Source organism: Oreochromis aureus, linkage group 5, assembly GCF_013358895.1.
Source record: "Oreochromis aureus strain Israel breed Guangdong linkage group 5, ZZ_aureus, whole genome shotgun sequence".
In the NCBI taxonomy this organism is placed as follows: Eukaryota; Metazoa; Chordata; class Actinopteri; order Cichliformes; family Cichlidae; genus Oreochromis; species Oreochromis aureus.
This window is the reverse complement of record NC_052946.1, coordinates 17,213,728-17,226,299: the sequence shown is the minus strand read 5'-3', so window position 1 is coordinate 17,226,299 and position 12,572 is coordinate 17,213,728. Positions and strand designations below refer to the sequence as shown.

Here is a 12,572-nt window from a genome sequence, read left to right as displayed (position 1 = left end):
TTCTCATTGGCCGAGAGCCCCGCGTGGAGACGGCACATCGGGCTGGTTCGACACTGGAATGCTGGTTAAAGCTCTGCAGCATGTGCGCATTGCATGTGAGCTCGCGCTGCCCTACTGACACACATTTTATGCTAATGAGCTGCCTGGGCTCGGCGATAAGAGGGTGAAGCGAGGGAGAGACGGCGAAAGAGGAGAAGAGGTCTCACTCGGGCATCGTCTTCAGACCTCAGGATGAGACTCAAATTTGTTTTCGCCGAGGTTGCTGCACATACAAGGATTTGGTTCCGGGATAGGTGGTGCAGTGTAGAAAATTAGGATGTCACTGTGTAATTCTTTGACAATTAAAGCGACTCTCAATCTTGAAATTATGATACAGTTATATTTACCCACAAATACTTACAAGAAGATCCACTAGAACAAGGGTGTAACTACAAGTATTTTACAGGAAAGAATTATACTGTACACAGTGTTACGTGGTATGTAATTTTCAGGTATTTTACAAGAAACCAGGCATATATATTGCAAGTGTAAGTAGTGCATAAGTAATTTTACTTTACAGGTCGATACATTAGAACAAGGTTGACAGTTTATTAAGTATTCAAGTAACTTTTAAAGGAAAGAAAGAAGAATGAATTACTGCAAGCAATTTTAAGTAGGGTGTAACTTTCGGGTATTTTACAGGAAAGAAGAAGTAATTATATTGTAAGTAATGTTAAGAAGTGCATGCCTAATTTTACTTACAGGTAGACAAGGGGGGTAGCAATTCAAATTCATAGTGCAAGCAATTTTAAATAGGTGTAATTTCAAGTATTTTTCATAAAAACGACAAAATATACAGTAAGCATTTTTTAAAACTCCATATGTAATTTTACTTAAGAATCTTTGGGTTAAAGTAGTTACATTGCAATTTCAGGTGAAATACATTGAAATTCTACATAATTGTAGTCAAATTACACCCTTACCCTGGGGGCGATCGTGGCTTAAGAGTTGGGAGTTCGCCTTGTAATCAGAAGGTTGCCGGTTTGAGCCCCGGCTTGGACAGTCTTGGTCGTTGTGTCCTTGGGCAAGACACTTCACCCGTTGCCTATTGGTGGTGGTCAGAGGGCCCGGTGGCGCCAGTGTCCGGCAGCCTCGCCTCTGTCAGTGCGCCCCAGGGTGGCTGTGGCTACAATGTAGCTTGCCATCACCAGTGTGTGAATGTGTGTGTGAATGGGTGGATGACTGGATGTGTAAAGCGCTTTAGGGTCCTTAGGGACTAGTAAAGCGCTATACAAATACAGGCCATTTACCACTTACACATGGGCCATATTATACGAGCTACCGATGTGCACAAAGATAATACTGGCAGGTAGATTATATACATATAAGACAATGTATTACAGACTAGCTATTATATTAAATAATGTATACAAACAAACTTATTACAGTGTACAGCAGGGTTAATACAAACCTCACACAGATCAATATAACAACCAATTTATATGAAGTGCAGTTTAATAAGCTAGAGAAACAGCATAATGTGCATGGAGTTGGCTGTGATGTTGAGGATGGGTAAAATCCAGTAATTGTGGATTTGAAGCAGAATGCAATAACCGTCTTGGAATAACGAAGAATAAATATAAGCTGTTGATAAGGATGGTGGCAGTGGGAAACAGGCTGTTTCTGTGTTTGGTTGCCGTGGTATGGGATATCCGTAGTGCCAGCTGGAGTGGAGGAGTTTAAAAAGCTTGTTTCCAGAGTGTGAAGTGAAGGATATGTGATGATGCTCACTGCCCACTTCCTGGTTTTTGAGTACAAGTCCTAAAGGATGAAGAGAAGGGAGTAGCTCACAGTTCCTTCCTGTTAGCTGTAGTTGTAAAATTTTCTTTGTATATTTCTAGACTGTTTTGTGGCTGCACTGAATAAGACCCTGATTGAGTTGCACAAGACAGATTCAATGACTGCAGTGTAGAAGTGGATCAGCAGCATTTGTATGTAATGTAAATAGAATAGAATATTGGGGTAACAACTTTAAGTTTTAATGGAAAGGAGACGCAAATGTGCATTTTTTTAATGCTTGTGTTTATCTAACACTATTACTTAGTTTTTACATTACTTTAAAGGGATCCTCATTTCATTGTTTTGGTCAGTAACATTTAAGATAATTAATGAACCTGTCATTATTTTTGATTTGCATGAAATTCTTATGGAGAGCATCTTCTTAGATCACCAAGAGTCTGTACTTCTCTGCTTTAGCAGCCCACCTCACTCGTTGAGCAACTAAGTTGAAATAAACACAATATAAGCAACTGAGAAAAATAATAATAATAATCAAATAAAATTCTGCAACAAACACAGCAACTCATTATTACAGAACATGGCCACTCAGAATTAACTAGATCACTGTTATCACTTTGTACAGGTTTGAGTGGCTTTAATGCCAGTGTTAGTTTCAGAATCAGAATACATTAATAATCCCTAAGACAATTATGTGGGTTACAGTTGCTCCAAGATAACAACAGTAAGAGACTAAACTAATTAAATAATACAATATATTACAAAATTTACAAAATATAAGAAATAGCTCTAATAAACAACGTTTTTTTATATATATATGTAGCTGTATTAATTGCTTATAAATGCAGCCTATATTCCAGTGGTGGACAGCCGCATGTTGCAATAGATTAAAATATAAATATCAGGTGAGAAATAAAATAATAATAATAGAAAAAAAACCCAAACTAATATTCCGCTTTAGTCCACGTGCTTTTAAGTGTAGTCAAAGCTGCTCGAGCTGAGAGCACGTTTTCTACCCATAGACCAGCGCCGTGTGTTCTCAGTCGAGCGGTGGAGGTCTTCGCGCGATAGACGATCTTCGCTGGAGAAGCGCCGGCACGTGCGTGAAGGGCGGCGCTCACCGTGACTCCCGCCGCCCACCTCCCCCTCCCCCTGCCGCCCCCTCCTCCCCGTCACGTTTCCTTTCTTTGTGGAGATTGTGTTTGCCAGAAGCCAAAGTATCGCCGGAGATTGGCTGGGACACAGCGAATGTAGGTCAGGAGCTGCTTGTGCAAACACGAGCCACGCAAAATAGCTCAAATGTGACTAAAACCGACGTGTCCTAGCGCTCGATAGACGCCGTGTGGCCGCTGCTGATAGGCACACGGCGAATTAAATTTAGGTCACGTAGCTTGGGCTCGGGGTTGGGGCTGGGTGTGATGTGCTTATTCAGAACCCTTTTCTCATTACAGAAAGGTGAGCTGAATCATAAAACTCTACGGTGTACTTGTGGGGAATTAGGCTATGGGGTCACAGGGATATAAAACTCATCACCTGCTGTTTGGATATCAGCTTGTGTCAGTTTCAGTTATTATATTAACTTGTTATTCACCCCCCATCATGGCTCCATTAGCGTCTTTATCCACACACCACCTCCCCGAGGTCCGAGCTTTGTCTCTGTCTGCTGTTATGCGTCAACTAAATGCTCAAACGGAAGTGAGTCAGTAGTGAGAAGTCATTGTCCGAAGTACCTCTAATTTATCAGTTTGTTTAACATCTATACATATTTTCTTGTATATTTAGAAACAAAAAAACAATGAAACAAACAAACAAACAAAAAAACAGATAAAATACCGTCCTTACGTCTACCGGTGGACTATATTGAAAAGTCCTCATCATGTTCAAAAGCGTTGCCTGCAACATATATAATAGTGTTAGTGGAGTTTATTTTGAAAGAGTTCAATGTATATATATATATATATATATATATATATATATATATATATATATATATATATATATATATATATATATATATATATATATATATATATATATATATATATATATATATATATATATATATATATGTATGTATATATATATATATATATATATATATATATATATATACATGTCCCCTACTTCAATTCATCTGCCTTTTTTAAAGTACAACAATAAGCATCTAATTTCTTGGGTTGCTTAAAACCTGCAGTAGTAGTAGTAGTGCAATACGCAATTAAACAGCGCCACCGTGTGGTTAAAATCCTGACTGGTCCTTCTGGCGAAGTAGACAGATGTGGGTTTTGCCTTTGTCCCCACAAAGAATCAGGTCACCTGATAACGAGGAGTTATTCAGGGCACCGCTATGTAGCTTATGATGAAAGTGAAAATGTGTCAGAGATGGGAAAGCTGTTTGTATATTAGTAGGGAATCTATTTTTAAAACTTGCATTTTAGAAAGAGAACTAGTTCATCTTTTGGGGTTTTTGGGTCACCCAATTGCCAATCAGCTATACAGAGTATAATAATGCCAGACCAAAAGAAGAAGAAAAGAGAAAAAGAAAAACAACCATCAAATCCCCTCAACTCCCCCGTCAGACCTGTGGTTTTAAAATATGTTTTAATATAATTGGTTTCCCTCAAGGTGGCAGTGCTAGCTTACGTGAGGAAGTCTACTAAAGTATTTTCAGCAGTTAATCCTGGCCATTTTATCCACCTTTCTAACTCCCTCTAAGTTTAAAATTGATGAAATACTATATATCAGCCTAAGCTGGCCTCGCACTGAACATACTTGAGGTACTGGATGTATTTGTATATAGCAGAAATGCAAGAAGAACTAAATTTGGGATGCAGTACATTAGCATTAGGGCTCTAATTAGAGTTATAGAGAGGGTAATAAATAAAAAAAGCAGTCAAGCTCTGTAAATCTCTTTGTATTGTCTGCATGCAATATGCAAAGGCCTTGTGTGTTAGAGGGTTGTCAAAACAGACAGTACTGCATTTACTGGTTGAGTGGTATGTTTTTACTGCTGCAGGTGACTCCCGAGGGAATGAGTACAGCTGTGCCTGGGGCTGTCATCCATCACCAACTGCTTCCTCTGTGACAGTTCATTCAGTTATATTGGCCCTTTCTTATAGTGTCATATTTAGGTACGTTTCAAGTTTGAATGAAAATGCAGAAATTATTTTCCCACTGAATTTACCCAGTTTACACAACTATGTCGACACTGTGGAGATGCTACAGTGTTGCCCCTTTTTTGCATGTATTTTGTGTGGATTTGAGTAGTAAGTCAAGGAGCTGTGAGTACAGTCAGGGAAAAGAAAGTTTTCACAGGACTCTGCAGTCTTGTGAAAATCAAAGTACACCCTGTGATTCAGTAGCTTGCAGAACCGTCTTTAGCATCGATAATTTGAAGTAGTCATTTTCAGATTCTCACATCATTGTGGAGAAATTTTGGCCCAGAGTCTTTACAGCATTGCTTCATTTCATTGAGGTTTGCTAAAATTTGTTTCTGCACAGCTCTCTTAAGGTACCGCCACAGAATTCATCATCCTGAGGTCTGGCAATGGTTTGAGTCTTTTCCTTTTCAGCCATTCTGTTGTAGATTTGCTGCTGTGCTTGGGATCATTTTCCTTTTGTAATGGCCCAGTTCTGGCCAAGCTTCAGCTTTTTTACAGATGACCTCACAGTTGACTCTGTAATACTTTGACATACAGTTCATGGCGCCTCAGTGACTGCAAGTTGCCTGTGTCCGCAGTAAAGGCTCAAATCATCAACCCTCCACTACCGTGCTTGACTGTTGCTATGAGGTGTTTGTGATGTTATCCAATCATGGTGCTGTTTTGTACAGCCAGACATCTTCCCTTTGGTCTCATCTGTCCAGAGGACAATGTTCCGCAAATCTTGTGATTTCTTCAACTTAATAAGAGGCTCTCTCCTTGTATCCCTTCCAAACAACTGGTTCAGTCTTTTTCTAATTGTACTGTGATGAACTTTAACATTTGTGATGATAATTGAGGCCTGTAGAGTCTGAGATTTAGCTCTTGGGTTTGTTTTTGCAGTTTCTCTGAGCATTACACGGTCTGACCTTGGGGTAAATTTGCCAGGACGTCCACTCTCGGGAAAACTGTGGCATTATGTTAACACGCAGCTGTTCCAGACCAACAAGCTGCCAAAATGTCAGCTGTCATAGAGGTGCCCATGCTTGCTGATGATGATCAGGTAATCAAGGCAATTTGATTAGCAGCATCTAGCTGCTACTTAACGTCTTAATTCCTATGGAAGCAGTAAATGTGTGCTTATTATTTCACAGGACTGCACAAAGTCCTGTAAAAAACCTTTCAAATGACAGTAATGCCTCTATTTATGTAACAAAATCATCCTCCACCCGCCCCTCGGGCACAATACAGATAGAACAAATAAAGCCTAACTAACTAAAGGCAAAGTATATGCATCCAAATTTAGACTGTGCCTCTTTCTTTCCCTTTGTAGATGAAGTGCAGTGAGTGGCAGTGACTTTCATGTTAAGGCCCAAAATGTCCTGCAGCAGTTTCCTTTTTGATGGCTATCACAGTGAAGAGAGCCATCAGGGATGGAGATTTGTTTCCCCTGCAGGGGATGAGAGGTGAGTTTAAAGGTACTCATTGTAAATTAAAGAGTTTTGAAATACTTTTTGTAACGTAAAGAAAGACATTAAGAAGAAAGTGAAGTAATAACTGCAGTATATAACAACTTTACCTTCAAACAACAGTGCTAACATTAACAGTGTGATGGATTGTAAATAAAATAATATTTTTTTGTGATGTAATAAGTGATTTTCTCAGGTTCGGACTTTAGTAATCTGAAGCGTCAATATCAAATTGAGGACAGAAGAAGGACAGAGTTTGAAGGCAGTTCGTGTAGCCTCCGTGTATAGCAGAAGAAGAAGTGTCTGGCCGTTTAAATCGGCCAATAAAAAGCAGTTAGGTAAACTCGTTTTGTATATCAGGTTGTGCTGTGCAGTGAAGTGGTTTAATTTAAACTGAAATATATTTAGCTACAACTGGTGGAAAATTTGAGGGGAATTTCGGGAACAGCTAATAAAAGAGAGTAAACATGCTGATAAAGAGCAGCGATACACTGGAAGAATGATCGTTAGCTTCATTTGGGCCCATATAGGTCCTTAGGACACTCTAAGCAGCATCCAGGGTAACTGATAAACAGTACCTGGAAAACAAAGTTTAATATTATGACAGCAGTAACAGTCTATGTGTGATACTTGCCCCTGTTTACCCTCCAGAGGGCACACATTTTGTGACAGGCAGACAGGCACGGCAGTAGGCAGCCAAGATCTGCTGAGATCTGTTGACAAGCGGCTTCTTGTGAAGAGGTGCCAAATTATCCTGAGGGGGACATCCAATGCCACTGTATCCAAGCAGTTTAATGCATTTACCTTTGTTTTAGTACACAGCGAAGAAAGTTGATCGTTGCTGCTGAGGATAGGGCCAAAAAAAACTCCAAAAAAAAAAAAAAACTAAAGGAATCTTCTGAACTCGTTTAGCCTTTAGTGTTAATTACTTTGCAGACTAGTGGAGCACTTACTTTTACTTTTATCACAAACTCTATGAAAAAATGTGAGCATGAGACCCACGGCTGTAGATTTTTACAGCATCCGGTTTCTAGTGAATGGAAATCCTACGTTGCTGTGTCAGATCCATATATCCATATATATTTACAACAGTCAGCCACTGATCATCGCACGCTCCAGTATAATTTAGACAGTGACAAGGTGTAAATGGGAAGCAGGCAGTGTTATCACAGAAGGTCTGAGGAATATTTAACAGAAGAATATGTACCTTTCAACCCTGCTACTGGAGCTCCCATTTGTTCATCATGTTTTGAAGTGAACTGTCACAGGCTGTGCAAGAAACTTGCAGTCATGTGAAAAAGAAAGTTTTTCACATGACTCTGTGTAGTCCTGTGAAAAACTGAGTACACCCCATGATTCAGTAGCTCGTAGAACCACAGTCAGCAGCAATAACTTGATGGAATCGTTATCTGTATGGCTTTATCAGGAGACCCTCTCCTCTTTACAGCGTTGCCTGGGTTCATTGTTCGCTGGCTTTGTTTATGCACAGCTCTCCTGAGGTCCCGCCACAGTATTTCAGTCGGGTTGAGGTCTGGACTTTGACTGAGCCATTGCAACACCTTGATTCTGTTTTTCAACCATTGTGTTGTAAGTTTGATGCTGTTCAAAAAGTGGTGCGTACAAACGTTTCACACACCAATCAGTTCTTTGTCAATATTTTTATACCTGAATTTGTTTACCTGAAATAATGAAGGCCTGGCTGTCTACTAGTGCTACTACTACTACTACTACTACTAATAATAATAATAAAAACAAGTATTATTATTGTTGTTGTTGTTATTATTGCCCTTTTATCATTAGTTATAGTTTTCCAGAATGCAATGAGCAACAAAATGATCAGAATTAGAATTATATGAAAAAATAAATAAATAAATTGCATGCAAAGCAAACTAACTACTAAATAGTCGAATTTCAGTATTCTTTAGCTCACCTTATTTCAAAATATGTTACATTTCATTACAAATGACTTTTATCATTGCTGGATGTCATCACATACCAGCCTAATTTCTTAGTCCTAACCTCATGGATGCTGAAGAATCCGGATGTTTGGGGGGGGGGGTCTGTGTGCATTTTGTTTTATTTGTTTTCTCATCTGCTGACAGATCACATGATCCTTGCCCTCCACTTGTTTCCTATATTCCCTTGTAGTTTTATGTCATATCATCTTTGATATTCAAACATTTTTTATTTATTTATGTTTTTTTACCTGAGCCACAGCGAGTATCTCAGGGGAAATCAATATTCTGAACCTTCCGTATTCCAGCTGGCGTCTCGCGTGTTGTTTTTTTGGGGGGGGGTTATTGTTTGTTTGTTTGTTTGTTTACTAAACTGTCTTCACTCCAGTGGAAACATTTAAGGAAGCTGTGTCTATTTTTTGGGTTCCTCTTTGGACAGAATTGTTTAGGTTTCTTCAGTTGGACTTTCTCTTGTCTCTTATAAGGTAGGCATGTTTACTTATATAAAGAAATAGGGGCGTAGCAGATTGCATACAGACTCCCCAAGCCTCTTGGTTCAGAATGACTGTGGTTCACTAACATATGCTGGGTGGTTAGAACAAAATAGGCCGGAGCGCGTGTTTCGTAATCTGATGGTGATTTTTGTGTGCAAACTGATATTTTTGTGCAGGGTAAAAATATTTCCTCACACATATGAGCAGACGAGGAGACGAGTCTTGTAGTTTGTTTAGATGCAGCCGTGCAAAGCTAAGCTGTGCTGCTGTGTTGGTTATAGAGAGAACAGACTTTGTCCTGGCAGTTCTTCTAAACACGCCATAGATGTGGCTCCTTGGAATTCTGACGATTCTCGGAACATTGTACAATCAGAGCTTGGGGTAAATTTGCTGGGACGTCTGCTCTTAGGAAGATTGTGGCATTGTGTTAACATAGACCTGAATGCTCCAGATTTTTTATAGATATATTTTATAGAGTTGGTCACACTTCCTGTGGATCTGGATCAGTTAATCAATCAAGCCATCTGATTATCAGCACGTAGGTGCTATTTACCTTTGTCATCCATATGGAAGTAGTAGGAGTGTACGTAATGTTTTGACAGAAGCACATAGAGTCCTGTGAACACTTTTTTTTCCACATGATTGTAGGTATCGTTGAACTTGTCGCAATTTAAGCCTTAATTTGGCTTTCTTACAGAGTATATTCATACTTCTACTGTCTTTGTGGTAAAAATCTTAGCAAAACACTTGAAACCAGGGGAAAACATAATCCAGCTACCTCCGGTATAATGTCTTGCTGTAGCTAAGCAATTCATAAAACCTTTCCCACCTGAAACAAATTGTCTTGCACTCTTGCGTATTAATCGGCCACATTATAACCATGCTTTATATTGTGTAGCTCCTCTTAGTGTCTTCAAAATACTAACTCTTTAGGGCACAAGGACCTCTGGGGGTCTCCTGTGGTGTCTCAGATATTGGCAGAGTGCTCTGGGGTCCTGCGTGGAGCCTCCATGGATTTGGCTGGTTTCAGTAGATCCCACAGACGTTGATTGACTGGGTTAGCACCACGGCCTCTGTCATGTACCTCAAGCCATTCCAGAGCTCTTTTTGAGGTGTAGTGGGGGAGGGGGGTATTGACCTGTTGAGGAAGGCTCATACTTCCGTGGTCTATACTGACTGTGATTAAAATGGTGTTACATGTCCCACATACATAAATACCATAACCAAAGATTTCCCAGCAGAACGTTACATTGTAACCAAGTGATTAGCGTTATTTACATCACCTGCCTGTCAGTGGTTTTAATGTCACGCCTGATGGTGTGCATAGGTGTATGTTCAGTTTCTGTGTACTGTCTCATTTTAGTACCATCTACAGGCTGAAGCTTTTTGCCTTCAGCACTCCTGAGGGAGCTGCTATGATGACACCACCTGAACAGGAAGAAAAAAATCCGATTTGTATTCAGACTCGGACAGAGAATATTGCAGGAGCCACCCTAGCACTTCTCCCAGTGTGGTTCTCCTCCTCTTGCCCCCTCCTCCACCAATTATCCATCTTAATTTCTTCCTCGTCCAATCATCTCATTTTCACGGTGCTGCACCCTCCAATCAGCATCTGTCCTGCAGGCAGTAACACTTATACATATCTGCTGTAATTAGACAATCACTTCCACATGTGGCTCAAACTTCTTCAAACCACTCAATCCCTACCTCACCCTCCCATCCGCCCACTGTCTCCGTTTTCCTCCCTCTGTTTTTCTTATTTCCCTGTCTCACACTCCACTACCCTCTGTGTGCCCCTGTTCACTTTTTCTCTCTCCCTCTTTCTCCTTTCTTTCTGATTGAATTACCATAAGTGCAGGTCTTGGCCAAAATATGCCAGCTTGTTCTGATTAAAACTGTCCTTGTTATACCAGAGACTCTCCAAATGGCTGTGAGCAGTGTGTGTGTGTGTTGGTGTATTTGGGGGTTGGGTTCAGAGAGGGAGTAAAAGTGGATTGGGGGGGGGTGGGGGGGTCGGGTGTAGCAGCATATGCAGTACGAGTAGAAAAGAAAAAATGCAGCCAGACAACATTGCATGGTGAAAGATGAAGAAGTCCAAGAACAAGATGGGGACAGATTGGAAGGAGATGGAGAGGCAGTGCTGGAAAGTGGGAACGGAGAGGGAATGAGACGGTAATGGTAGTTGACAGAGTTGGGTTCACAACAGGTTCATGGTGACATCATGGTTGAATTTTCGGGGAACATTTATATAGGAAAAACTATTGGATGCACATGTACACATGCAAACCCCCGACCTCCTTTTTCCCTCGTCTTTTTTTCTCTCTTAGCTTATCCGCTAACACAAATTGTTGCAAACAAGATCAAAAATGCAGGTTTGCCCATTCAAAATGAAATTTTGCCCATATTATTTGAATATTTCTGTCATGACTCTGTTCGAATGAGAGAGAGAGCGCCTTATTTTCTCGCGTTGTTTGTTGAACTTCACGTCCCCCGAATTGACAGCTGCTACACAGAATGTCACTCCTTTCACCTTTTCTCCCCCAGCAGCCCTTGCTTTCTCTCCTCCTATGCTCCCTCTTTTTTTTCCTTTCCTTTTTTTTCCTTTTTTTCCTTTTTTGCCTGCTAGTCTAGCCAACCCTCACCGCTGGTACAGTATGTTCTTTGTGTGTAGGCATGTTTAGCAGTTTGAGAGACAGAAAAGACATAAAGGAGCCTTGGGATCCGAAATGTGTTTATAGTGTATGTGTGGGTGTGATTATATTTGTGTCAGCTCTTTTACTTGCTTGAAGAAAATTAACAGCAGGGTGTTGTGGCGTATTAAAGGTTCTTTGTGTGTTGTGCATGCATATTTTCTGCGTGAGCCGTTGCGCCCTTGTTTATTAGTTTGTGGGCACTTGCCAGCGCTGGTGCGAGCGTTGCGCCGTCTTCTGACATTCTCCATACGTGCGTGTGTTTGTGTGCCCGGGGAAAGCGAGTGAGCTTGTCATGCGTGCCTGTCATCCTCTGCATGCTTCGCCCTGCGCCACAGTGCTTCACATGACATCAATCTGAGCACAGTGGGATAGTGATCTCATTACCAACAGCCTGTTGCTGATTAAAACCTGTCGTCTGCAACCCCCCCCTTCCCCTTTCCCTCCTTACCCCTTTCTTTTCTTCTTTCCCCCTCCTTCGCCGCTCTCCTCTGCTTCCTTGTCCTTTGCCTCGCCCCCCCCGTCCTGCTTCTTCCACCCCTCAACTCCAGAGTCGCACCATTCTGTGGTTTCTCCACTGCCTGCTGCCAAAAAGGGCCCCATTTCAAGCTCTGCAAAAAGTTATAAGCTCCCCTCATTTTTCCTCTTCAGTTTTGGCCATTTCTTTGTTCTCTCTTCTCTGCTTTACATCTTTAGGCCTTCTTTATCACAGGCTGAACTTCCCAAAAACTTTTACCTGCAGGCCTCAGAGGAAACCCTTCTCACATTTCTAATCCCCTGCTTTAACAGTGCCACTCGCACTGGAACAAAAGTGGGCGAGAAAATGAAAATGTGTCTTGAACCGTCTCCACTGGTGTGAGTACGCATCAGCACGTGGATACATGTGCAAGAAAGGATGCTATGTGCAAGTGCTTGAAGTTCATAAATACACAAATGTGCCTTTCACACTCAGATGTTATACACTCACCTCGTCTTTGTGCATTTCACTGACACAGAAACACAAACAGCACTAACCTTTCACCTCTCCTCACTGACACCGTTGCTGGGA

General features: G+C 41.0%; 1 protein-coding gene across 1 annotated transcript in view; it reads left to right on the top strand.

Moving 5' to 3' along the window:
* The first annotated feature begins 461 nt into the window (after window positions 1-461).
* The window catches only part of rargb (retinoic acid receptor, gamma b), a 51,591-nt gene continuing 39,480 nt past the window's right edge, over window positions 462-12,572 (top strand). The window contains exons 1-4 of the mRNA XM_039612027.1: window positions 462-476; window positions 4,793-4,907; window positions 5,820-5,979; window positions 6,250-6,394. The gene's annotated coding sequence lies outside the window, so the exon portion shown is untranslated. The remainder of the gene's footprint in view (window positions 477-4,792; window positions 4,908-5,819; window positions 5,980-6,249; window positions 6,395-12,572) is intronic.